Source organism: Sebastes umbrosus, chromosome 10 (assembly GCF_015220745.1).
Source record: "Sebastes umbrosus isolate fSebUmb1 chromosome 10, fSebUmb1.pri, whole genome shotgun sequence".
Classification (NCBI taxonomy): domain Eukaryota; kingdom Metazoa; phylum Chordata; class Actinopteri; order Perciformes; family Sebastidae; genus Sebastes; species Sebastes umbrosus.
In genome coordinates, this window is record NC_051278.1 from 23,592,797 (window position 1) to 23,620,221 (window position 27,425).

A 27,425-nucleotide genomic window follows, 5' to 3' on the forward strand; every position below is an offset into this window, starting at 1 on the left:
CCATTTCAAAAATCTATATCTGGCAGATGCATTATGCTGCATGGATTTCTAAGACAGCCTCCGAGATAAGACATCTGATTCTTATTGCTCACTTTTGTTTCATATGCTATGGGGCTCAACCAAGATATACAAAATAAAACCTACATTTCTCCTTCTGAGAGTCTGCTTAAGTGGTATGTGAGCTACCACACATTGCAATCCACTCACCTCTGTAACTTCCTCTGATTGCCTCAAATGCTTCAAAGGATTCTGTAATGGCTGGTATAAAAGACAGAGTGCACTCATTTGTATTGAAATGGCTCTTTTATGTGCCAACAAAGCCCTGTGAGTAACATTCAGGTGAATATATGTCACAGTGATTCTTCAAAAATGCAGTAAAAGCACAGTAAAGCACTTCCTAGAAGCTTAAACCCCCGAAAGATCTCTGACCTCGGCCCCATGTCCTTAAGATACACTGAAACATCCGGATAGAATAATTTAGAATAGTCTGTGGCTGCATGAGGCCCAACGTTTAGATATTTGATGAGAGCTGTTTCAGTTATTTCAGTAGGGGTTAAAAAAAAGAAAAAAAAATTACATGTACTGTATATATATATATATATATATACTGTATATAAACACACATATATATATATATATATAATATTGTCAATTAATCTGTTGATTTCTTGATTAATCGATTAGTTGTTTGGTCTATAAAATGTCCGAAAAAGGTGGAAAATGTCGATCAGTGTTTCCCAAAGCCCAAGATGACATCTTCAAGTGTCTTGTTATGTCCACAACTCAAGAGAAACCAAAAATATTCACATTGAAGAAGCTGAATTCAGAGAATTTTTTGTCTTGAAAAAAAAAAACTCAAACCAATTAATCAATTATCAAAATAGTTGACTTAATTAATCTAATAGTTGACAACTTATCGATTAATTGTTGCAGCTCCAGTCTCAATTAAATGTGTGTACTAAACTGTAATTGTGAGAAACATGGCTGAGTATAACTTTCAGAAAGTTCAGCACACTGTTGTCTCCACTGCAGAGAACCACAGGGTTTAAAGCATGGCTCAAGGGAATATCTGCACTGGTGACAGGCACCACAGATGTAATGCCAGCCACCCTCTAGTCACAGCTGGAACACACCCAGTTTGACTAAAGTCACAATAAACAAATAAATAATGCAAATGCCCTAAATTCAACTTTTAAACATTTTATTTTTTGCTTTAGCACGGAGCAGATCAAACTTTCTTTTTTCTTTTCCAATAAACATGTCATTACAAAGTAAACTAATAATTGGTCAAAGGCCAAGACACATTTATTTATTTATTTATTCTCCAAGCCAGATCCAGCTAAAAGCCCAGAGCATCTCATTAGCATTTCCACTAAATGAGGAAAAACAGATGTTGACTAGCTAGTTACAATATGCAATATGTGACCTACAGTTAATTAGAGAAGAGGATGTATCCCGCTCCACTGACTTTACTGCTTGACTTCTGTACAATACCTCTATCTCCTGTGAGCTTATTAAGGCTGACTTATTTTCCCAAAACACTTTAAGCTGAGTTCTTAAGAGAATCCATACTGCAGCTGTATTGTAGCCTCGAGATATTACCTTTGTTTAAGCTCTCACTCTGGAACTGCAAAGGTGAGATGAGGGCTTGAACAAAGAACTGACAGAACAATGACTGGCACTGATGGACTGAATGCAGAAAAGATCACACTGCGTGATATACTTCACTATCTAATTAGTTTTCTCACATATGATAAGTAGACTGACATGCAAAACATCGTGACAAATCCATAACTGACAGTAATAAGGACAGCTGTAGCAGGGTTGAGAGTGAGAAAGAGCGATAAGAGGGCAGAGATGCAGACAATCCGAGACTGATGGGGGAGGAAGAAAAGATCCACCACTCAAAAAAAGTGTGATTATTAAAATAGATTCTTTCAAAACTGCATACACCATTCCCCTGGTGCAGTGATTTGATCATCTGTCAATCTCGCTGACTCATTTCCATGCTCATTGCAGCCTGTTATACTGGTTCGGTACTAATGGTTCCCATTCGCACATTTCATTCCACTACAGGTGGCGGAGTTTACTACCTCTGATATCTGACGCCGAGCTACTGATCTGATAATAGTGTTCTTGCTGTGCAGTACGTGCCCTTCCCCACATGGAAACGGGGAGGGAGAAAGGTGCTAAATCATTACACAGGCTTGCAACCCACAGCATCTCCTCTGAATCTGTGAAAGAACATCAGTGGAAATTGAAACACCAGGAGGAAGGTGAAAAGAATGAAAACGCATTTCACAATTGCTCCTGTTTCCCGTTCCTCTCACTATACACTTGGGCCCAAATCATTTCAGGCATCACTACCCACGAGTCTCTTATCATATAATACTGAAATGGTTACCCCGAGGTGTCCATTGTGCATATGAATAAAGTCATATTTGCTAAATGATAAGTAAGTTATGATAGTAATGCACTCTAGGGAAAATATGCTATGATGAAAATCCCATTTTCATAACTCATCCTGTTTCTTCACTCTGTAAAACCTGAGAGCAAAAAATTCAAAATCGAGAAGCACTTACTGTATTTTGAAATACCAAATTCAAGCCTGCTCTACAGTGCTAACCTGTAACTATTCAGCTAACAACCCCCTCTCCTACAAAATTACCTTCCCATACAACTACACTGCATTCTCAATTACATTTCGAGAGAAACGTTTTTTTTCTACCAGATTGCGACCGCAGTTTTAGAAAAGTTTTAAACGCTTCATTAATGTTGTAAATTGAAACAAAACAAAACAAAAAACTCAACACTACTTGGTTAGGTTTAGGCATCAAAATTACTTGCTTATAGGTTTAGGAAAAATAGTGGTGGTTTAGCCATGGTTTGGCTTAAAATGAATACATAAGTGAAAGTTGATACAAACAGCGGTTTCCTGGGGGAAAGCCCTGTGTTTGTTTGACCCATCCACCACCCCTCCCAACCGCCCGTGGACTTTTCTAGCTTGTTATACTCATTATTATACCACGTAAGTAACGATGCATCATCCTGAAGGGGTTTATTTCACAACAAAGACCTGCTAGCTGTACATTATCCCGCTTATTACACAGCTACTTACTTAAGAAATCAATAATTTGACACAAAAACGGTCCGCCAGAGTACGAGTTCAGAACTGCGTCCATAGCAATGGTCTGCTATAAAGAAATAACAGACAGTATACGCTATGACTGACCAATCAGAATCAAGTATTCAACAAAGCTGTATAATAACTTTCAATAATGTTACTTATAACCTATAACCAGACTATCATTACAAACGTATTTGTAGTCAAAAGACAAAGGTAAACTGTCTTTGTAGTTGAAAATGCAGTTTAGTTTTAGTTGTATGGGAACGTAACTTTTAGGAGACAGGGCTGCACCTAATTACTTCCTTGACCTTATAGTCACCTTTTTGGTGACATTTTGGTGTTCCACAGGGCAAGACTATATCTAGCCAAATTTAAAGGTGTACTAAGAAATATTTGTATATGAACAATGGATCAAATGGCCATGTAAAAATGGATCGCTAATACTGACAAAAACCCACAGGTAATTCCCCTCAGTTTTACAGAGTTGTTATTTAGCATCTTTCTGCTCACTGTTTTGGTTTTCTGGCGGGCAACTTTGCAGTTCTGGTTCACCGACACTGCTCTCATCATCATCTGCTTCATTCAGAATACAACCTACCTTCTAAAAACAACATGATTGAGTCATGCTGTTTGAAATCAACACCATTTAATGGATAAGGCAGGCAATATTTTTCTTACCGCCAACAAATGCCCCGAAAAGAACAAAACCAACAATGAACTGATTCTACTAACAAGAATTGCCGTTGTAGACAAAGCCTGATATACTATAGCTTATTCTTCTGAGCCATAGACCTCTATTAATGTGCAAAAAAATATTAAAAACTCATCAATGTGGCACACCATTCCACTAGGTGACATGTTCCTTCAAACATGGGCAGTGTTTACTTGGAGTTAATCCCTCGTACGTGGTCCCGCTGCAGCAAATATTTACTTGTGCACCAAATCTGTGGCTGGATCTAATCCCCAACAAATGCACTGTTTACTCCTATTCCCTTCTTTTAAATGAAAGTGTATGTTTGTGACCTGTTAGTCTATAATGGGATTTGTTTATAATGACCTATAGATTATTGCCAAACTCCACCTTTAACTGGCAGTGGCTTATGTTACACATTTTAGCGATACTAAAAAGCCTAAATTTAAACCATTTTTAAACTCCCAAGATTGTTTTCTGCCTTCAGTGCCCAAGGGCGGCAGAATTAGTGCAGTCTTATTTGTTTCAGCACCAGAATGCATTTTGTGTGAAGCGCTGATGCAACAGACAAGATTAGATCATTAGTCAGCCATGGGATTGTTGCAGCTCTTGTTAATTACCGTTTTATCACAGACGCACACACACATCTGCCTGGTGTGAGCGCACGTAATAAAGAGGTGAAGACTAGATGAATGCAAACCGCTCACCCGAAGCGATGCGAGCATGAGGTGCCGTGAGCTGTGTAACTGTGGACTGCTGAACATTGTATTTCAATATTGAAAGATAATGCTGAGGTGGAAGAACATGGAAAGCCATCCAGGTTCAGTAACAAGCTGCTCCATCTGAAATAACCTGCTCCATCTAATGGAAGACGACCACCCAGCGGTACGATTAGTCTCATTCTGACTTCCACCTGTGTGAGCCACACCCCGAGGGCTCTCCTCTACATCCTTTTTTTATGAACAAGACACTCCATTACTTCTAAGGATAATTCACCACTGCCTAATTTATCCCCCCCTGGTTCACTTCAGGTACCAGAGTATTTTATAACCTCTTTACCGTAGTTCACCCTATTAATACTTAAAGAGAAGAGCGCCTTGAGCCTCCTGTCTTCCATCATGACAATAAAAATGGTATAAATCTTTTGCCAGTCCTGAAGCTCATAGCAGAGGGAAAGACCTCACATCAATCAAGCAACAACCAGCAAAGCTGAAGTGCAGAAGCACCTAAATATGCAATTCATCTGATGGCCACTAAACACTGGCTCAGAGAAAAAAAACCAAAGAAGGTTCAGGGTCTTGATGCTAATTTCATGCCATCTTATGCAGGTCTTGTTGGGCACTTTGAAAACAACTAGAAATCTAGTTCCAAGTTTTAAAACTTCCAATCACAAACCTGATAGATGTCACAGATACTACATCCGTATGACCATACTGTCTATTGTATCTATATTGTTACAGGGAGGTTAAGCCAACATGAATAAAGTTTTCTATCACACTTTTAGAGCAAAAACACTTAGTCCATCAACAGAAAATTAATCAGCAACTATTTTGATAATTGATTCAACCTGCAGTGAATGCATGTTTATACGTGAAATATGAGATAAGAATTTTGTTTTTGGGACAATTCAGTGAATTAAATGCCTGACAAATGAAGAATATGTCATCAACTTGATGTAAAATCCTGTAAATTCAACATATTACACAAGTTGTCTTACAGATATCACAGACACTGTTGCTGACATTTTCACAATATACTACACTTAATTGTAATTTCTTCCAAATTACGTACTTGCACAGCATTTTCCCTCTCTTAGGGCTCTTAATACTTCCCGGTTCACGATTAATTGAAATACATATGAACTGATTTTATGGGATATATACAAATGACATTTAGTTTTCATAGGTATGGCTATGAACAGTGTATGAGAACAATCTCCTCACACAAGGTGAACATACGGTTACAGAGGCGATTTGATGTTGATTGTCTACAGGGCAGATGTCTAAGTACACACTATAGATGTAGCACTGCCTGTTAATTAAGAAGCCTGTGAAGTATCTAAACTACCTGTGGATTATATTGTAAATGTCATCAGCTGATGGGCGGTTTCCGACAAGTCCTGACTTTCGATTTTTTTCTACAATGTAATTTATAGTCAAAACAGCCACTTAGAACGCATTGCTCTGGTAAGTAGTTTGACAGAAAATGCGTTTAACCTTTTTTATATTAAGGTAGTAAATAGAACTGGATAGCACTGCCTCCTCAGGCCTATTCTGGGTATCTAAATAGACCTAAGCAGTAATAAGATCACATATAGCATGAATTTAGCTTCAAAATGATGCCATGACAAACAACAGACCATAATTAATCATTTATTCAGGTTGGCTGAACAGCAACAGTGTGAATAGCCTTCGGGGTTGATAGTTTGCACTCATGTTTTCTCAATGGGGAACATGAGATTTCCAGGGGAACTGGACTATACAGTCACTTAGAGTCATGTAGGGTTAGATTGCTTTGTAGATGATTACTCTGCAGGGCTCTGCTGTGTGTGGCATGTGGAAAATGTGCTATGCAAGCACGCATGTGCACAGATGTACTCCAGATGGTGCTCAAGCACCTGCCCTTTTGGCTTCTGACTAGATAAGTGCTGTTTTTCGAACACTTTTGTGAGATTTGTCAACTATTTAATAGTCTACTCAACATGGTGGTGGGCAAATATGCTTGCTTTATACAAATGTATATAAATATTAATAGTTGGAAATCAATTAAAAACACAAAACAATGACAAGTATTGTCAAGAAACCCCCATAGGTACTGCATTTAGCATAAAAAAATATATTCAAATCATAACATGGCAAACTGCAGCCCAACAGGCAACAACAGCTGTCAGTGTGTCAGTGTGCTGACTTGACTATAACTTGCCCAAAACTGCATGTGATTATCATAAAGTGGTCATGGCAGTAAAGGGGAGACATGTGGCCGCCCACAGAACCCATTTTCATTCACACATCTTGAGGTCAGAGGTCAAGGGACCCATTTGAAAATGACCATGCCAGTTTTTCCTCACCAAAATTTAGCGTAAGTTTGGAGCGTTTAGCCTCCTTCGTGACAAGCTGGTATGACATGGTTGGTACCAATGGATACCTTAGGTTTTCTTCATTTGATGCCAGTATCTTCACTCTAGCTTTAAAACTGAGCCCGCTAAAACATCTGAAAGATCGATTGCATTAAGAAAAAAAAAATGAGTGGCATTAAAACTAATTTGCATTGACACGTTAGCGCGTTAACTTTGACAGCTCTAGTAAGTACACAAAATATGCTACTGTATTTAACTTTATTTTTTATAAATTATTATGAGAGGGGTGCCCTTTTTTTTTTTTGCTTGAGCACCTGCCTCCCAAAATGTCTGTGCACGTCTCTGTGTTTGGAGTCCAAAGTGTCATTTAGTAAGGTTCTTTATTAGAGCAGAAGCTACTATTGGGGCGAGAAATTAGACAACGTGAAGCATTAAATTGAAGGCTACAGGGGATTGCTGTGTTTTTCATGCAAAATAAATTACAGCATGTCTCCAAATTATCTCAGACACCTGTGGGTCCCAAACACCACCAGAACCACTAACAGGACTCTATGATGATGTTCAGATTAGTTGGTGGTGTAGTCTATAATCTCCATGCAGGAGACATGGGCTTTTACTTTTAAAGTGAAAAGATTCTGCAATCATTAACGCTTTTTTCTAATATCTAAAAAGAGTAGGCTATACTTAAAGCTGCAGTTGGTAGAATTGGAGCAAATATGATTAAAAAAAGTTATCTTTATAAAATGGTCACTATATCCTGACAGTAGTACATGAAACAGGTAACAAAATCATGTGCCTCTGTGTCCTCCGGTGCTCCTAATGGCATCTGCAAGATTTTACAGACAGGTAGAAAAACAACCAATCAGAGCCGAGCTGGAGCTTTGCCGTCTCTGAGCAGCTGACAATCACTCACAAACTCTGATCAAATGGTCAAACTAGGCAGCGCTGATCAAATATGAATCAATATTCTGTTACTGTAATGCCTATTTCTTGCATAAAATGTTTTCAGAAATATCCTGTAGTGTACTGTTTAGTTGTAAAATGACAAAGTTTGTGACCTGGCAGCCATGTTGAGATCAGTTGAAGAAATACAAAGCACCGCCCACCAGTCGGAGCACAGCCAATTGGAACGCTCAATAGGAACGCTCTGTCTGAAATGACCTGTGATTGGCCAAAGTCTCTCACTTGAATTACAATATGCTGAAAGTTTATTATGGAGTTTTTTGTCCAATGATGCCCAAAATATTCTGCCTATTGCAGGTTTATATAGAAGTCGATATGTGACTATATACTGTATATTATAATCGTTGCTATATTTTTTGCATGCAAAATATATTATAGCAGCATGCCTCCAATTTATCTCTCAGACACCAGAACCACTTACAGGAATGCTGTTCAGGATAGTTGGTGGTGTAGTCAATATAACCTCCAACCATGCAGGAGAAATTTACTTTTAAAGTGAATAGATTCTGCAATCATTAATTGCATTTCTTTTTAATAATATAGCCCTGTGAGCCTTATGAATAGACCATCATATTATGAGTGAATGAAGTTTTTGAAGGGGGCACGCGCCGTTGCCTCCTGCAGCGCGTGGCACCGCTCTCACCCCTCGCGCTGGGCGGGGGGGGAAGTTATTGCAATAATAAAATGCTCTTATTGATATGCATATGAGGCGAGATACAAAAGTCAAACTAACTAAGAAATGCAGCTGTCGACGCTCAGCCTGGTTGAATTGACGCACTCGTCGAGGTTTTCCTCACTATAGTGTTTGAAAAACTTCCCCCTCCGGAGATTAGCGAGGCAGAGTTGAGGTGTAGTACGACTGCTCATTTCACGGCCGGGAACCGACATGATACGGTGGAAAAATATTGGCAATGCAAGCTCCTATCCCGTGGTCAAATACACAAATAACACACTGAGAACATTAGCCGAATTTGGGCTATGAATAACGATAGTCTTACCATGTTTTGGCTCCAGAAGTACGTAATAAAAATCCCCTTCAGACGGGAAAAAGAGCCACAAACGCCGGCTGAGCCTCCTCCTCACACGGGCACATCAGCAGCTTCCTGCGGCTGCAGCCACAGAGTCTCTGTAGTCCGACACCGTAAGGAACTACTTCACCGTTTGGATGTATCCTGGTGTTGAATGTGAGTATGGAGCTGCCCGCTTCAAGTCTCTCCCTCCCTCTCTCTCTCTCTCTTTCTCTCTCTCTCTGGTCATGACGTGTGAAGCAGGTACTAATCTTATTACACCGGTCAGTAGAGGTGATCCCGGCTAAAGCCCCGTTACACCTCCTCCTCCTCCTCCTCCTCCCACCACCCGCATCATTATCTGCTAGATATGCAACTGACCAACTCTAAGGTATCCATCCGCCCCCTGAGGCACATACAGCACATTTAAAGGCTGGCACCACACTTATTTTCAAATCTTAACAGATTTTCAAAATGTGAGAGACCCCACATATAATAACATTTTATGTTAAATTTAAAGCTTCAATAGGCAGAACGTTTTGGGCATCATTAGGCAACAAAATCCATAATAACCTTTCAGCATATTATAATTCAAGAGTGTTCTGAGAGAGACTTCTGCACCTCCTCATGGCTTTGTTTTCAGGCTTTAGAAAATCTAGCCTGTGACGGGAGACTTTGGCCAATCACAGGTCATTTCAGAGAGAGAGAGCGTTCCTATTGGCTGTGCTCCGACTGGTGGGCGGTGCTTGGTATTTCTTAAACTGATCTCAACATCAGGTTGCAAACTTTGTCATTTTACAAATAAACAGAACACTACAGGATATTTCTGAAAACATTTTATGCAAGAAATGGGCGTTACAGTAACAGAATATTGATTTGTATTTTATCAGCGCTGCCTAGTTTCACCATTTGGTCGGAATTCGCGAGTAATAGTCTCGTGGCTCTCAAAGACGGATCAGCTCTGACTGGTTGTTTTCCTCCGGTCTGTGAAACCTTGCAGATGCCATTATGAGCACCGGAGGACACACATTTTTTTCAGATTACCTGTCTCATGTATTCCTGTTAGGATAAATATGACTGTTTTATAAAAAATAACTTTTTTTTAATCATATTTGCTCCATTTCTACCCAGTGCAGCTTTAACAGTTTTGTTCGTAGGGTGTGTGGTGAGCAACGGTTTGGCCAAAACAGGACACCACACACTAATGCTGGGCATACAATGTACGATTTTAGCTCGTATCTGACTTGAATTTTGAGCGGCACGACTCATTTTAGAGTCTGACCGAATTTCAGCTTCGTTTGCCGTGCAATGTACAGGGGGGATCGATGACCCGATTCCATTCAAGAATAACAAGAGTCGCGACTAAAAAAAAACCTGGAAATCTCACAAAATCTCTCACAATCAAATATGACTTTAGTGTAAACAATTACGGCGGACGACGGGCAGGAAGATTTAGCGATTTTGTACTACTTTGTATTGAAAATTCATAAAGTATGGAAGGATGAAGTCATGGACAGACGTCAAAGAAACACTTGCGTTGTTGCCACTAATTAACAAGTTGGTCCATAAAAAATCGTGGCTTTCCTGACGATTGTCGGGAGGAGGGAATCAGGCCCAAAATCGGCTTGATTCTCGTGTAGTGTGTACCCGGCATAACAGGATGTCATTCCTATGTGATAAACAAGAAGGGAAAGACAAGTCACCGAACCCTGTCATGAAGGTCAAACTAATCCATAACTTATTACAGCGTGTGCCACCCTCTCACCAAGTGAACCTGTAGTTTCTTTGACTAAAGGTCAACAAAAGCTATTTACTGTCACTCGTCAATTAGTTCAGAGCTAAATCCATTAGTCTGGTCTGTCTGCACCGATTGCAGTGGAGCTGAGAAATAATAATAATAGGCAGCTAGCTATGATTCACCTGTCACTTTGCAACAATCACTGGCCTTTTCTTCCGTGCAGCTTAACCAACAACAAAAAGCCCCCCATCAATATACTCTAATTAGATGTTGTGCTGAATAAGTCCCAAATAAAGGTTGCAGGGAATATTCAATAACAACCACAAGAGACACAGCGTGGGGTCTTGTTCACAAAGGACATGTCAACAGCGGTTAACAATCCAGACAATTCTCCTGACAATATAAAATTACCTTTCTCAAACAGCAGATGTAATTTGGCGAGATATGAACAATTTGCCCGGATCTATTAAGACTTTTTAACAAAAGCACACACCCACAGAGGGAGTCATAATAAAACTCAAATTACATGCAAAAAGGGATATAACCACCATCCAAACGAATGGAAATTCAATTGGCGCTCTTGGATCCATGCGTCATCAAAATCAGCATAGATGTTATGAAAGCAGCTGAATAGATTGACGGTTTAAATGTGACCCTACATAAATGGGATCCTATAAATCAGGGATTCCTAACCAGGGCTACTTCTGCAGTTGCAAAGGGAAACATGGACAGATTGTGTTGTACATGAGCGACACAAGGTGACAACATGCTGATGCTTAGCAGGACAGGGGATCACCAAAGTCAGGGCTCATCTTCTGGGAACCATGAATGTTTCACGGTAGTCCATCTAATAGATGTTGAGATATTTAAGTCTGGAACAAAGTGGCGGACCGACCGGTCGTCATCAGCGGGCTACCTCCGGGACTGAAAAGTGAAGCCAATGCAGAAGTGCCTTAAACTCTGACCATTCTTTCTAATAAGCCAGCAGTGGGCGACTTCTGTGGCTGCAAAAAGAAATCTGATTGTATAGAAGTCTATGAGAAAATGAGCCTACTTCTCACTTGATGTATTACCTCAGTAAACATTGTAAACATGAGTTTATGGTCTCCTCTTTTCTGACTTTTAAAATAAATCTTAAACAACTTCTCTTGACAGAGTACAGTATTGTGTAAATGAGGTATATGGTGTATGAAAGCAGCGCAAACATTTGTTATTGTCATCCTGTTTTTTTTTGTATTTGTTTTTTTCCTTCCTATCTTTTTATCCTAACCTATCGTATTCTCTTCTTTCTTTTGGATATATTTACGTATGTCTGTTTGTAAATTTGAATACAGCTGTCTTTAATGTCAGTGTAAGGTGGGTTCCTTTTACAAGCCTTTTTTTTTTTAACCCACCTATGCATTTATTTATGTTATTGTATATCTCTTCTCTTTTGTTTTATTTTATTATATGCGCAAATAAAGAAATAAACAATTAAAGAACTAAGGTCTCAATTGCTAGTTTCAAGTCTTAAATACAGCATGATGTTCCTTTAGTAAATTATGGTAAAATTTACAATAAAGCAAGATATGCTTTAGGGCGTGACCTTAGGGCTACCTTGTGACTGACAAGTTGTTATCAAGGTGTTGTCCGGTCTGAGAGTTGTCCGTGTTTTCTTTTTACAACTTTAACTTTTAGACTTTCACAGTGTGTTTTCAGTTTGTGAAAGGTAATTGTAACATCCTAAAAATATCTTCTTCAGCGTTGTACTTAGCTCCACCCTCTCGTGTCACTTCTGGTTGCAAAAAAACAAGATGGCGACGGCCAAAAACCAAGATGGCGACAGGTAAAATGACGAACTTGTGTCTTCAAAACAGTAGTCCACAAACCAATGGGTGTCACGGTGACTACGTCCACTTCTTATATACAGCCTATGGTCGTCATTACCATCTCTATAGAGCATGCCTACAAAATAAATAAGGAGAGACCAAACTAAAACCCTGACAACATTGCAAAAATATCAATTTTTTAACATTTTTTCAACATGTAGTGTTGATGAAAGGGTATCCGAGGCCAAAAAAGGTTGGGAACCACTGCTCTTAATATTACTGACATGTATAATTCAGACTGGAATCGATGTTCACTCTTGACTTTGAGTTTTAAACTGTGTCTCACAGTATATATTGAATGGATGCGCTTGGATTCTTTTCACCCTGTATAACTGAAGACCACGAGGCTCATTAGAGAGTGTATCATGCCAGTTTGGGTTTGAGACGGGCAGAGATAGCAAATACTTTTTTTTCAAAAGAATGTAGCTGTGTTTTTATTGTTATTATTGTTGTTGGGTGATTTGTAAGGCCAAAGACGGACATGCAACAGATGTGTAAATGCTACATCAGAAACATCAGGATGCAAGACTATGGAGTGAAATTTGTCTCTAAATGGTCACAAAGGTGTATTACATGATCTACAAATGCAAAATGTTGATGTGTACAACAATTTCTGCATAATTTTGGGTGCTCACATATGCGTGTTCCAATCCACTCATGAATGCCGATCAATTTGAACACATGTAAAACAGTTTTACAAATGCACACATCACAACCTGAAAAATATTAATATTTCATGTAAAGATTTTTAACCTTCAACTTCACAGATCTGATAGTTTTCGCTTTAGAAAAGTTTGCTGTGTGCACGAATTGCCGGATCAGGTTACATTTGCATGTGGAGTTTTGAGGGTATTTTCACGGTCTCTAGCTCCACACAGATCCACTGAAAACTGTTTTACATGTGTTTGTCAAACTGATTGGTATTTGTGTGTGGATCGGAACACGCATTTGTGAGTGCCAAAAATAAGGCACGAATCGTTGTACAAATCTTATTTCTCATTTGTAGATTATGTAATACACATGTGTGACCTATTTTGAGACTAATTTCACTCCATACAAGACAAGCAAGATGGTTGCATATTAAGTCTCATTCACGCTGAAAATTTAAACTAAAATTTGTATAAAAATACCCCTCTAACTGGCATGCATAGGCCCTGGATGAGCATGCAGAGCTAATCCGGGTTAAGTCATCACTACCTCCACTTGGCCCAGCTTGTTTTTTGGTATGAGGAAGGCTTTGAGCAGAAGCTCTCTAATAATCAGCCCCTGCCACGGCACTAATTCTCCCTCTCATCTCGTCTCTGTTGCTGCAGAGAAAACGAGGGGCCAGGGGTTCAGGCAGGAGTGAAGACACTCCACAGAGGAGAGTGATTAAGGGATATGCTGTTCTTGGGAACACGCCTCGTCTCAGCGGCCTGATGAAGTCTTCTTAGTGAGAAATCGCCCAAACAGACATCATACATATCCAGGTGTGTATGTCTGTAGCGCATCAGTTAATCAGTTAAAATGAGAAAGGAATAATGGAGAAAGGAATTTAACAATAACTGCAGGCAATGTAATAAAGTCTCATAACTAGAAATTAACAGGCTTTCCACTCTTCAATATTCTATTATTCATAATATCATTCTTCAAATATCTGCAGTGTGTGTGCCCATCTTAATAATGTTTGTATAAAAAGGAGTATGGAAACAGTCTTTTTATATTAGAAAGGTTCATTTCAGCGGCAGATGAGCAATACATAATTCAAATGAAATGTCCAAGTTTTCTCTCTGTAAAACTAATTATGCAGACGCAAAATACGTCTAACCAGGAGCGGTTAAGTTGACTTTGAGGTACCATGTATTCTTCTGAGAATGCTCCAAGTTGTATCAATGTTTGTGCCTTTTTTTCCTGTACAACCAGGGAAGCCCGGGGGTCCCTTTATGAATGATGCACACGGCTTAATTCGTATTCAGTTGAGGGTTCAATCGCTAAGCAGGCAAGACTTCTTCAGGGGGAAATAATTCCTATTAGTGATGTTGCATTAATACACCACCTTCAGTCATTTCTTTAAAGCTCAAGAAACTGATTTCGCCTCGCTGATGTAAACTCCCTGCAGTGACAGACAGCGATGGTTTAATTATCCTCAATGAATGCCTTCATGTCTCACGTTTGCGGGCTGCAGAAAACGTTTATTCGTTTGTTTGTTTTTTGGAGTGGAAGGTGCATTGTTTACCCGTTTTGCCGACCCATTAAATTGGTTTTGGGATCATTAAAATGTTTGAATATGACTTGTTTTCAAGGAGCGACTAGATGTTTGGGTAATTGGTTGCACAGCATCTGCAGCATTACTTAGCACTGTAGCAATTTATTCCACCGACTGCGAGATTCAAACAACCATGCAGTCAACACGGATCTGGAAAGGAAGTACAAGTGAACGCGAATTCTTTGAACGAACCGCACAATAAATCATTCAGAGGTCCGATTCTACGAGAGTGCCGGTCATACTTGGATGAGCAGAAAATGAACACAATTCCTTGAATGCCTTTTTTCTAAAATCATTTTTTTTTAATATTGCTTTTCTCTTTAAGGTGAGCTCTTAAAGCATATTGTCAACAAACTCATCAAAGCAGCACCGGTGATGATACAAGCCTTGTGAAAGAGAGAGAAATCTAGAGCAAGAAGATACCGGTGCCACAAAAAGGGCGTGTTTCATCTTGAATATGGTTTTCCACTCCACAAATTGGACAATTCTTCTTGTTGAAGCGTCATTTCCCTGGACTGTGTCTATGCACTCAGCTGTTCAGTCCTGAAATCTTCTGCCTGCGAGCTCCCCGTAGGCAATCCCACGGGAGTGTGCACGCGCACATAGGAGTGCACGTGCACCTACATGCACAGACACACGCAGATCTAAAGCTGCAAAACAGCTGAAAGTCTCAAATCTTAGCCCTGCAATTGATCCGGCTACCTCTTTGAAGAAGCCTGCCCAGAGTCTACTGACCTAACGCTGCTAAATGAAGCAGGGCCTTCAAACCTTTCTCTCAGTTTGCTCTCCGTCCTTTTTCCTTTTTCAGTTGCTGAAGCTCTTAAAACAATCAATGCCAAGAAAGCAGCAAGAGAAGATCACTTAGACTCATTTTCTTTCTGAAAATCTCTTCTCCTTTAATCACTGACTGTATTTATACTGCTATCATCCCAAAAAGTCTGCAAAGCAGCTCATGTGGAGATACATAACTCTCAGCTCAGTCATTTTTTTGTCATTAAATCATTGAAATCATCTCCCTGCTGCCTCCTCATCACTTCATCTGCATTTGGGTCTGAACAATTCCCAGAACAACTAAAGTAGATTTCTATGTCATTATCATTATTATTTAGATTTAATTTTTTCTCTGTACTCAGGTCTCACTTGTAAAATGGATCTCAATCTCAAAGTAACTTCCCGATTAAATAATGTAGAGATGCGCCAGATAAGATGACATTCGTCAATGGCAGTGGCTGTTGTTTATCTGTTGTGTTGCATCAATTTTGCGCTGTTTTAATGTTGTGTTGGTATTTGCGGTCGGTCTCGGACAACAGTAACCAGCTGCTGATTTCGGAGAAGAAGCCACTGGCTGGACACGACTCTGGCATGATGGCGTAACACAGTCTCACAGCAGTTTGCGAAATAGTCACAAAATTAAATCTATTTGATTTGTGTACATACTGACACGAATTCCCTTTTTTTCGTGACGCTCAGCACGACTTTCAACAACACGTGACGCACGTGTCACTTTCTGATCCAGTCTTTCCAAATTAAAACTACTTAGTAAGGTTTAGGAATAGATTGACTTGGTTAGGATTAGGCGACAACACTACTTAGTTAGTTTTAGGAAAAGATCGTGGTTTGGGTTAAAATAACTCTGGAAGTGCTGTCACTTAATTACGGAAGTTACTTGGCCAATAAATCAACCTTGACACGAACACCAATCTCCTGGGCGAAGTCCTGTGTTTTTTGACCCCCCCATCCAGCCTGACCTCCTCCCTTCACGCCGTTCGCCGCTCTTTTTATTATTATCCCGGTTCACAATTACGTGGATTACATACGAATTGATTTCGTGCTGACCATCATGAAAAAAATGTGACATTTGTGTCTATGTACACGAAATCAGTACATTCAATTTCGTGACTATTTCACAAACTGCTGTGCGACTGGGCTGAAAGAAAGAAAAAGTTGGCTGTGTGGGAATATTACATGGTCTCGGAGAAAGGTCAGCGACAAGGACGTTGTTATTTTCAACGAAAAATTAAGCAGTCAAACAATGCTTACAATATTTATTAAAACAATCACAGTGGTCTGGATGGGAAGCCAGATGAGGGGTGACGCTGCGCCCAGTATGTTACAGTGGGAACATCTTCCATGCCATGCAGCCTGTGCATTAGTCCATCCCCCATAAAAGGGAATAAATAACAGCAAAAAACAAAATAAACAAAAACATCGGTATCGGACAAATTGTCATTTCAAACATCGGTATCGGCCCAGAATTTCACAATTGGTCCATCCCTAAAATAAAGTACATATAGCAGCAATTTGAAACAGGTGGTGTATTGGTTGTTCTTTTAGAGGTTGATGTTGGTAATGTGGTAACTAAAAAATATGAAAATGTCTTCTCTCTCTTTGTATCGCATCAAGTACCACAGGTTGAAAGATGAGAAGACAGCTTCCAGACGTGCTGATGCGTGTGACACCATGTGTGAGGAAAATCTAGGCTATGATAGGGACGCCTTGCTTTTTGAGCACAGCACGGTGCAGCGACACATTCTCTCTCTTCCTCTCCCAGTACATTTTCTTCTGGAGGCATGTGAACTGGACTTCATAATGCAGTCCCCAAAAGAGAGCCCACCCCTGCATTTACTTTGAAAGGCACGCGTAGACGGAAAATACACCGAGAAAAAATGGGCAAGCGTAAGGATGTGAGCGACTTTGACAAGGGCCTAATTGTGATGGCTAGACGACTGGGTCAGAGCATCTCCAAAACTGCAGCTCTTGTGGGATGTTCCCAGTCTGCAGTGGTCAGGACCTACCAAAAATGGTTCAAGGAAGGAAAACCGGTGAACCGGCGACAGTGTCAGACCCAAGGCTCGTTGATGCACATGGGGAGCGAAGGCTGGCCCGTGTTGTCTAATGCAATAGAAGGGATACTGTAGCTCAAATTGCTGAAAAAGTTAATGCAGGCTCCGATAGAAAGGTGTCAGAACACAAAGTGCATCGCAGTTTGTTGCGTATGGGGCTGCGTAGCCGCGGGCCGGTCAGGGTGCCCATGCTGACCTAATGTTATGGCTGATCAGTGTATATCGGTACTTTTCTAAAAATTTTAGAGCTGCAACTTTAGAACTGTGCTTTGCAAAAGGTCCATAACTGAGAAATAAATCCCAGAGCTCCAACCAACATTTCCATCAAAAACAAATACTTCTGCACACTTGACTGGTGAGTTTGTGTGTGTGTGGTGTCATTAGCTATCCAGGGTTACACTGATGTGGGCGGAAAGCAGCCTCCCACACAGAGTGAGGCATTTGATGCTGTCCGTGGTGCTGAAAGAGAGCCCGCTCTGAACAGATCAAAAGCACCAATGCACTCCCAACGGTGACCTCTCTGCCGTGAGTCTTCATTAGCATGTCAATTATCTCCCTAAGATTATTGTTACAAATTAGGCTGATTTATCACAGAAAAGTAAGAAAAATGTCCACGGAATGCACTTGACAAGTCAATATTTGTACTTGTCAAGCTATTTCGAGGATGGTGGGTAGTTAGATCGGATGATATAATTGCCAAAAGGTGGGCTCAGATAGCCTCCATGGTTGAGTGAGCCATCATTTCGAGGAAACAAACACACGCGGGCGTTCACACAACGACACACTTTTTGCTCAGGGTGCTTGTTTCTGTGTTCAACTTTGGCTTATTCTGACTGCAGGCTTTACACTAGCCCCCACCAGACCCGCTATAAAAATTGAAATTGGCTCTGTGCAAATGGAAATGCCGAAGGGAGTCTGAGTCGAATAAGTGTCAAGGGACATTCATAGTTTGGCACTGACAGCTTGTGTGATATTGAGAGGTCAGAGCAACTGAGACGACGAGCAAGCAAGAGAGTGAGAGGGAGAAGGGAGGGAGGGAGGTCAGAGAAAGCCAACAAGACAGAGTGTGTGTGTGTAAGAGAGGGAGAGAGGGAGTAAGAGAAGTCAAAGAAAACAAGTGAACAAGAGGGAGTAAGAAATAAAGACACATGGAGAGGAGGTGAACCGAAAAATTATAGCTATCATTCCCAGAGATAATAGGAGCACAAAAACATCAATACAGACAATTCTGTCCTATTGTAACCTGCCAATTCGAATAAACACTCAGGTGTGTAAGGATGAGTCGAAGAGGAAGCTGATGCTGCTACTTGAAGAAAACCAGTGTTGATAATCTGAACATTTTAAACAGTTAACAGCGAAAAGATTTGAGTTTACAATTCAACCGTTATTCTGACCAAAATAAAAGAGAGGGGGTACGGGGGGGTTGTTAGGCCAGAGACATGCAGCTGACTCACCACTTTAGCATAGAATATCCATGGGCTTAAGTCTGCACAGGGGGTGGATTTAAAAATAACTGTGACTAGTTTGTTCAAAACGCCGTGTTGTGGTGTTTCCCTGTTCCTCACTGAGGTAGGAAATATGCTCTATGCAAGAATGTGAATTTAAATCTAAGAGCTGATCTGACAATGTCCTATTCAACTGTGTTTAATGTGCATAATTATCCAGATTTGAGCCACTTTGCAAGTATTTATAGTACAGACCTCAAGTCAATCTATATGTTATTTTCTGCATGAGAAATCATCCTTGGTGTGAAAAGGCTTTCAGTGTGGTAAATCTGTACAGTGTGGATAGTGATGCAACAGTGCACAACATGAGCAAAGCTACCCATCTGGCAGGAGGTTAAGGTCCATCAGGACCAAAACCTCACACCACAAAAACAGTTTTTTCCCCATGGCAGTGGGGCTCTCCAACAGCCCATCCGCCCCCCTGCAACCAGAAGTGACACGGAAGGGTGGAGCTTAGTACAACCGAACGCTGAATAAGAAATTTTTAGGCGACCAAAAAGATTACAGTTAAAATTTAATTAACTGAAATCACACTGTTAAAGGGTTAAAGTTAAAAAAACAAAAAAAAACAGGGATAACTCCCAGACCAGACAATGCTGTGGTAGCAAACCTGTCAATCACAAGGTAGCCACACCCTAAAGCATCCCCTGCTTTATGGTCTATTTGACTCTAAATGGAACCATAATTTACTAAATGAACATCATGCTGTATTGAAGAAGACTTGAAACTAGCGATTGAGACCATAAACTCATGTTTACAATGTTTACTGAGGTAATAAATCAAGTGAGAAGTAGGCTCATTTTCTTGTAGACTTCTAAACAATCAGACTTCTTTTTGCAACCAGAGGAGTCGCCCCCTGCTGGCTATTAGAAAAAAAGCAAGTATAAGGCACTTCCGCATTGGCTTCACTTTTCAAACCCGAAAGTTGCCCACTGCACATGCAGCAGTTTGCTTAGCCTTGCATACACATGTCTTGAGATTTTAAACCTGCAATAACTCATTCTCTTTGGCGGTAACAAGCTGTGAACACAACACTGACATATTGTCACCCTTTAAGTTAATATGGTCAGATTGTTAGCAAATATTACACATCCAGCAGTTTCTGAGCAACATTAACATTGAGTTGTGTTTCTGGCCACAAATACAAGTCCAATATTAACTCTCCTTTTAGCTTTGTTTTGGTTTCCGGTACAACTCCTGAGGGAAATATCTGCTGTGTATTACACTTGTGTTTACCCTGCAATGACATGTCAAAATGGCTGCTGTGAAAAGGGCTTATTATTATCTCCACCAGGAGATTATGTATTCGATCATCTGTCCACGGCTAATCTCGCATAGTACTGGACCCATCAGACTAATATCTGTTGTGTTTATTTATGACTGTATGCTAAAGGACCTCTTGTGGTTGCAGTGATTCACACAGAAAACATATTTTATTGACAATATATTTTATTGGCTGTTTTATTCTGTCATTGACTGCTGACACCTCCCTACTCTTAACCGGCCGGTAGGAGCTGCAAGTGATCAACAACTGCTTCAATTGCTTACTGCTTCAGAACTCTTGTTTCCATACTGATTAGGTTTTAGGTAATTGTTCTTGTCTTGATTTGCAGGCCTTGGTAAGACAATTGGATGTATGTATGTATGTATACAGTATATAACCAGGGGTGAAAGTATGCCGGTACGGGCCTGTACTCCTTACCAGTAAAAGATTCAGTGCCAGTTTGGTACCTGGAAGAGTTTATAGCAGCTGCCAAAACCCACATACACCAACCCATCACGATCGCATTTCCAAACAAGGAAACACATCAGCTTATGTTAGGTCAAGACACAGTAAGTTACATCTACCAAGGAGGTTATGTTTTTGGCTCCATTTGTCTGTTTGTTTGTTTGTTTGTACACGCATAATCTTTCACTTTCATTAACATTGCGAGGCATTTGTACTGCATTCATGTGGTGTCGGAATAATCCGAAAAATGACATCCCGACTGCTTAGGGACTAAGGATGAAAATTAGCACTCTTGCTAGCTCTTGCATGTTTACATCCCTTATCTTATACTTATGTTCATTAACATGCTCCGTCCCTGTCAAATAAATACATAAATGATATGAAATCAATAAAAATTCATGTAAACGCCGCCTCAAGTCTGGACAACAACAACACAAAAACAGCTGATAGGTTGTTTAAGCAATAAATACAACACATTTTCTTTGTAGCGTTCATGTTGTTTCCACATTATGACTTAAAGCTCACGAACACAGCCAAGTTGGAAAAATGACGTCCCAACTCGGGAAATGGGACCATCTGAGGAACATGTGAACGCACCATTGTCTGCGCTCTGCAGGTTTTTACAAAACTGTTTAGTTAGCCTACATGCTGGCAAACGTCAACTTCTGCTGCAGCTGACTGTCTGATATTTAGTGCTGTGGGGTTTTGGCAGGCAGTCATTTCTTGCAAAAATCGCCCAAGTAAAATGATAAGTCATGATGCTGCAGGATGTTCAGTTTCATTCCAACAACACGGACAGCAGGTCAAACTATACAACCTCTGCGACTCTGCTGGCATAACGATGTGCATGCTCATCTTTACTTCCTAAACACACACAGGACTTGTAAACAATGAATTTAGTGGTAATTTTCTTCTAATTTAAAACGAAAGTTTGTCAAACATCCAGAAATTATTCTTAAAATACATAATTTGCTATACAATATGTTGTGTTTCTAATTGCTTTCTACATCATACAGGCATTTCAAAAATTGAATGTGTGCGTTCAGGGATTCGTGAAGCTGGGAGTGGGAGGAGAACAACATGAAGCAATGAAGGGTGTGGTAGTAATACCGGCAAGAACTTCAATCTACCTTCTCCCCTGTGTAAAACTATGGCGTATAATTACAACTGGTTGCAACTGAAACGAAAATAATTGCAAGGTTATTTCCGTAATGCGCTTTGTAATTCTTTCTTGCAGTTGCCCTACGGCTGTGTGACAGCATATATACTCATGAGACATGATTGTTTTGGGCTGCGCACATGGGCATAGAAGCTAAAGTGGTTTGATAATTGGAACACATGGGGACGAGCTGTTACTAGGAACTAGCGCTAGAGATGTTACTAGGAATCCCAGCGGTCATAGAAACCAACACTGAGGACTGTAATGAAAATGTTCCCTCTTACTGTTTTTTTACCCCCCTGCCTGCCTTTTCTCCTCCTCTTCAGAGTGCACCTTGGCAACCTTAGGGGAGAGAGCTCTTTTGACAGCTACCACAGGTTATTACTTTCATGACCAGGGGCAACCAGACCTCCAGAGAGTCCATTAGCAACTAGAAGAGCAGTTGACTTCTGTAACAGGCTAGCGGAGACTTTCAACTTTAAAAGTGGATGGAAATCGAATTAGGTGCTTATTATCCATCAAAACTTGACAGTTTGTGCAAACTAATGATCAATTAGGTGCTACATTCAGGGCTTTGTGAGGACGCTGATTGGTGTCACAGTTTGTTTGTGCAAAGAGCTTTTGTCACTAAGTGCAAATCAATACATACTCCAAAACAAGACTGTGAAGATGCATTGTATTTTTTTTCCAAAGGAATGTAGAAGATAAAGGCCGGGCTAGAATCCTTTGCAAAAAAGGTTGTTTTTGTAGCTTTCTATGAAAAAGAACATTAAAGGCAGTAAATTTGATATCCAGTGCATTAATATAGCAGCAAACAACTATTTGCTATGTAAAGATTAGGGCTGTCAAAGTTAATGTTATAATAACCAGTTAACTAATTAAACGCAATTTGTGATTTTTAGGTTGTCGCAGGCTCAGTTTTAAAGCTAGAGTGAAGATATGGGCATCATATAAAACTACAAAACTTAAGAAATCCATTGGTTCCAACCCCGCAAAGGAGGCTAAATAATGCTCCAAAAAACTGGCATGGCCATTTCAAAGGGGTCCCTTGACCTCTGACCTCAAGATATGTGAATGAAAATGAGTTCTATGGGTACCCACGAGTCTCCCCTTTACAGACATGCCCACTTTATGATAATCACATGCAGTTTGGGGCAAGTCATAGTCAAGTCAGTCATCATGTTGAGAGCCATTGAGAGGCAACAGAAATGCTCCCAATCCCGTATTTAGCTCCTTTAAATACATTTTTGACTAAATTCCTGATTTTAAAATTACCTTTTTATTTTTATTTTCATTGTGAAATAAACATATTTTAATTATTAAAATGACAATTTAACAAGATACAGTTTCATGCTGTTCTGCAGTGGAGAGGGTAACTTTGTGTGAGTAGCATTAAACCTGCAGTAGGCAGAATATTTTTGGTATCATTGGGCAAAGATTCCATAATAAACTTTCAACATATTGTAATTCAAGTGTTCTGAGAGAAAACTAGACTTCTGAACCTCCTCATGGCTCTGTTTTCAGGCTTTAAAAAATCTAGCCCATGACGGGAGACTTTGGCCAATCACAGGTCATTTCAGAGAGAGAGCGTTCCTATTGGCTCAATTGATATTCTGTTACTGCAATGCCTATTTCTCTCCTCAAATGTTTTCAGAAACATCTTGTAGTGTACTGTTTAGCTGTAAAATGAGAAAGTGTGCTCCGGCTGGTGGGCGGTGCTTGGTATTTCCTCAGCTGATCTCAACATGGCTCGCTGCTCAGAGACGGCAGGGTCCAGCTCGGCTCTGATTGGATATTTTCCTCAGGTCTGTGAAATCTTGCAGATGCCATTAAGAGCACCGGAGGACACAGGAGGACACAGAGGCACAACATTTATTTTTCAGATTACCTGTCTCATGCACTACTGTCAGGATATAGTGACCGTTTTATAAAAATAACTTTTTTTTTTTTAAATCACATTTTCTTCAACCTGCCTACCCTAGCTTTAACAGCATGTCCAGAAAACCTTTGAATCCTTCTGTTTTTCATTCTCTTACACCATTTATTCTCCATCTCTCCCCCGCTGTCCCTAATTATGTGAGTCCTGTTCTCCCTTTATCTCTCTCTCTCTTGCACTGCAATTCCTTGTGTCTGGCTCTACAGATAAGATGAAGGAGATAAAAGACGTAGATGCTATCTGAAGATAAGGCTGAGATGGGGCTGAGATAAAGAAGTAACGGCAGATACAGAGAGGAGGGGAGAGAGAGAACAAAAGCTTAAAAACTTCCTTTCACTGAAAAACGCCCTTGACCTGTGTGCCCAGTAAGCAGATAGCTAAATCTGCCTCACTGTTTGTGTTCATGTGAGGCAAAAAAACAAAAGAAAACTCCAGATTCAGCCAAATGTGCTTAGTTTACATTGTTCTCTATCTGGACTTTATTCGGGCCGTTTTATTTCCACTAGCATAATAGCTGTGGCTCTCAGAGGAACACACCTCATCTATTAAAATCAGTCTGTCATTTCCAACTGCAAACACCCCGAATGGACGCTGCAACTTCATTTTCGTGCTCACTTCTTTCCTGTTTTCTGAGTGTTAGTGTGTGTGTGTACATGCATGCGTGTGATGAATAACACGTAATCTCAGACATTTATAAACGCCTTTCACACTGGCGATCAGACAGATGTGACGTGACAGAGATTGGATTTGAAGGCGGCGGAATGAGCCGATTTCGTAACATCTAGAATACACTGGAGGGAGAACAGGACCGGAGACAGACAGCTGTCAGACGAACAGCAAACGAAGTGAATTGGAATTTGGCCATGTAATCATAGCTTTGGGCTTAGCAGCAGTAGAGACTCATGCATTTCATTACTTGTCAGATAATGGGTCTCCTGAATATGCCCTTTCACCACAGACACACCGGCTCATTGACGAGCAGACATGGAAAAGAGGGCTACATTGTTCTCAGCATGTCTTGAAAATATATTTTCCTTTAAAAAAAAATCATCTGTGAATGCAAAAAGGTTGAATTCTTTTGTGCGTGGACATAATGGTTAAGTTCTGTAACAAAGTTAAGTTTCACCTTTTTTGTAACCTGACCTGCCAGATGGAATCACTCGTTGGAAACTGTTTGGGCAGGAACTTTCAAAAAAAATACTTGGCAGGTGATTGGATGAACCATCTGTCAATCAAACTCTTGCCGAAGCCAGTCAGGAGAAGAGCGAAAACATATTTTCCAATGAGAAAATCCTTCAGTGTCGTCTTTGCTTTTCTTTCAATGAAGAAGAACTACTCTCCAGATCTGATAGAACTGACGCGACTGCAGCATCTACAAGGGTTGGAAATGAACTTCTGTGTCCACCTGCCACTGCGGCTGGTGGCTGTAAGAATCGTGCAAGGTAACCCTTTTCATTGGTATGCAGTAAAAGTCACTGAATAACCAGTTTTTAGAGCCCTTAACTTAACAGGAAATGTAAATATAACCATTACTAGAATCACATAAAACCAAATTATATTAAACTTGAAATGAGAAAAATCTAAAATATTCCAAAAAATAAGAAAAATATATTTCTGCAGTTTACTATTTTGCTGTTTCTTTTTGCATATCTGCAAACATACATGCAGACGTGCAGCGAGAGCACACAGGGAGAAAGATCCCTGAATATTAATTAATTAATATCAATTTTGAATTTGAACACATCATCACAGTTTGATCAGTTAAAGTTACAGTACCTTTATAGGAGTAGCCAATAAGATGTGCACATTGTTTTAAAGTAATTTTAAATGATTTAGTATTATTATTTTTATTTATTTGTTTGCATTTCAGAAAATATTTTACTTTACACCCAAAACTGTAATATGGCACTTAAATGCACTAAATGGGTTTAGTTTTGACACATATTATATGTGGATTTTTCATAAAAGGAGACTAATTAGTTGTTCATTTTAAGAGTCCGGTCTTATTCTCTCTTTTGTATATTTACTATTGCTTTAATAATAAAGACAAAGTATTTCCTATCCTATTAATCGATGGAATAATCGGTAGAATACTCGATTACTAAAATGACCGATAGCTGCAGCCCTATCAGCAATAGTTTGAGCTCGAGCAGTGATTACTATGGGCATATTATGCTTCTTTGCACAAGAAAAATAAAGTATTGAGGTCATCTATATTGGCAAGGCCACAAGAGAATGGTGAGTTTTACCAAATGGCAGCGTGTCTGAGGTGGGATTATGGGTTTTGTTTTTTACAGGGCCATTAAATCTCTTCCCTGTTCCTGTCATTCACCTCTATCTGACAGATTCTGTTGTTACTGATGACCTCAGTCTGTCACGATGACTGAAAATAACAATAATTCACAAAATAATATGACGATGACAATGACTAACAGCCTTTTCTTTGCCCTTGTAACGCCATTCAACAGATTTGACAATAACAGAATTCCAAATGTTTTTTCCAACACACAAAATGACATCTTTGCTTTGCAAGCAGTGTAATTAGAAACAAGGATTTAGCTGCAAGGCTTCGTTCAAATATGTCACTTTTTTTCAGACTTGGTGTGGAAATACTTGCAGGCAGCGATCTCAACCGGAAACACATGACCTGATGATCTTATCAGCGGAGTATGGAGCTCAATAAGTACACCTGCTTTATCTCAAAAACTATTCATGAGGAAATTCAAAGGAAAGATCAACACGTGATACTGAAAGTCCTTTTCTTTCAATGTACAGTACAATGTGTTACTGGCCACTACCGACATTAATAGATTCTCACTTCGCATGCCGCCATAGCTTCACAGCAATGTACACCTAAGATACAGTGCTGCTTCACAGTGAAATATAGGCTAAAAGAAATACAGAATAACTGGACTCAGATACTTGGCCAGCTTCACTGCAAAACTGCAAACAAACACATTATTCCAGCAATTTCATCCTGCTGTGTGCTCTGCACCCACACACCTCTTGTGTTTCCTGAACCCTTTAAAACCCACTTCCAGGTGCACCGCAGGTCAATATAGCACAGCTTACAGGATGCAAAGACACACACAAACACACACACACACAAGAAAAAAGTTGTCAGACAGCACAGCCTCCCTCAATTGTAGTTTGTGTTCTGCCTACTGGAAACATCCAAATGAAATTGGAGATGAGTGAAACAACAGTCATAAACATGCCACAGTTTTTAACATCCCATTAAAGGTTGTGAGGCAGAGTAAAACCGTGCACTGATTACTGCTTTCTCAGCGAGATGCATGCAGGGTCTGAGTGATGAGAGAGATTACATAAGTGTTACAGCAAAGCTCTAGAAGAAGAGCGCTGAATTGGATCTCCTCAAAGGCAACGTTATTCTCGCCCGCATCTATTCTGATTGAAACGCCACGAAGAGGTAACCTGATGCGTCAGATGGTTTGTTACACAGAACCATCTGAGGAGCCGTCATTGGAAACTTTTTTCGAAAAAGGCAGGCACTTTCAAAAAATACTCTGCAGGTGAT

The 27,425-nt window shown here is 40.0% G+C and overlaps 1 protein-coding gene across 9 annotated transcripts in view; it reads right to left on the reverse strand.

The window, feature by feature from the left end:
* The window catches only part of LOC119495340 (protocadherin-15-like), a 306,048-nt gene that overhangs the window by 235,833 nt on the left and 42,790 nt on the right, over nucleotides 1-27,425 (reverse strand). For 4 of the 9 annotated variants that reach the window (XM_037781702.1, XM_037781703.1, XM_037781706.1 and 1 more), the window contains exon 1: nucleotides 8,856-9,168. The exons of 1 other annotated variant lie outside the window; for it this stretch is intronic. The gene's annotated coding sequence lies outside the window, so the exon portion shown is untranslated. Of the gene's footprint in view, nucleotides 1-8,855; nucleotides 9,169-27,425 lie in introns of those variants that run through there. 4 more of the 9 variants (XR_005208451.1, XR_005208452.1, XM_037781707.1 and 1 more) reach the window with 3 other exon arrangements.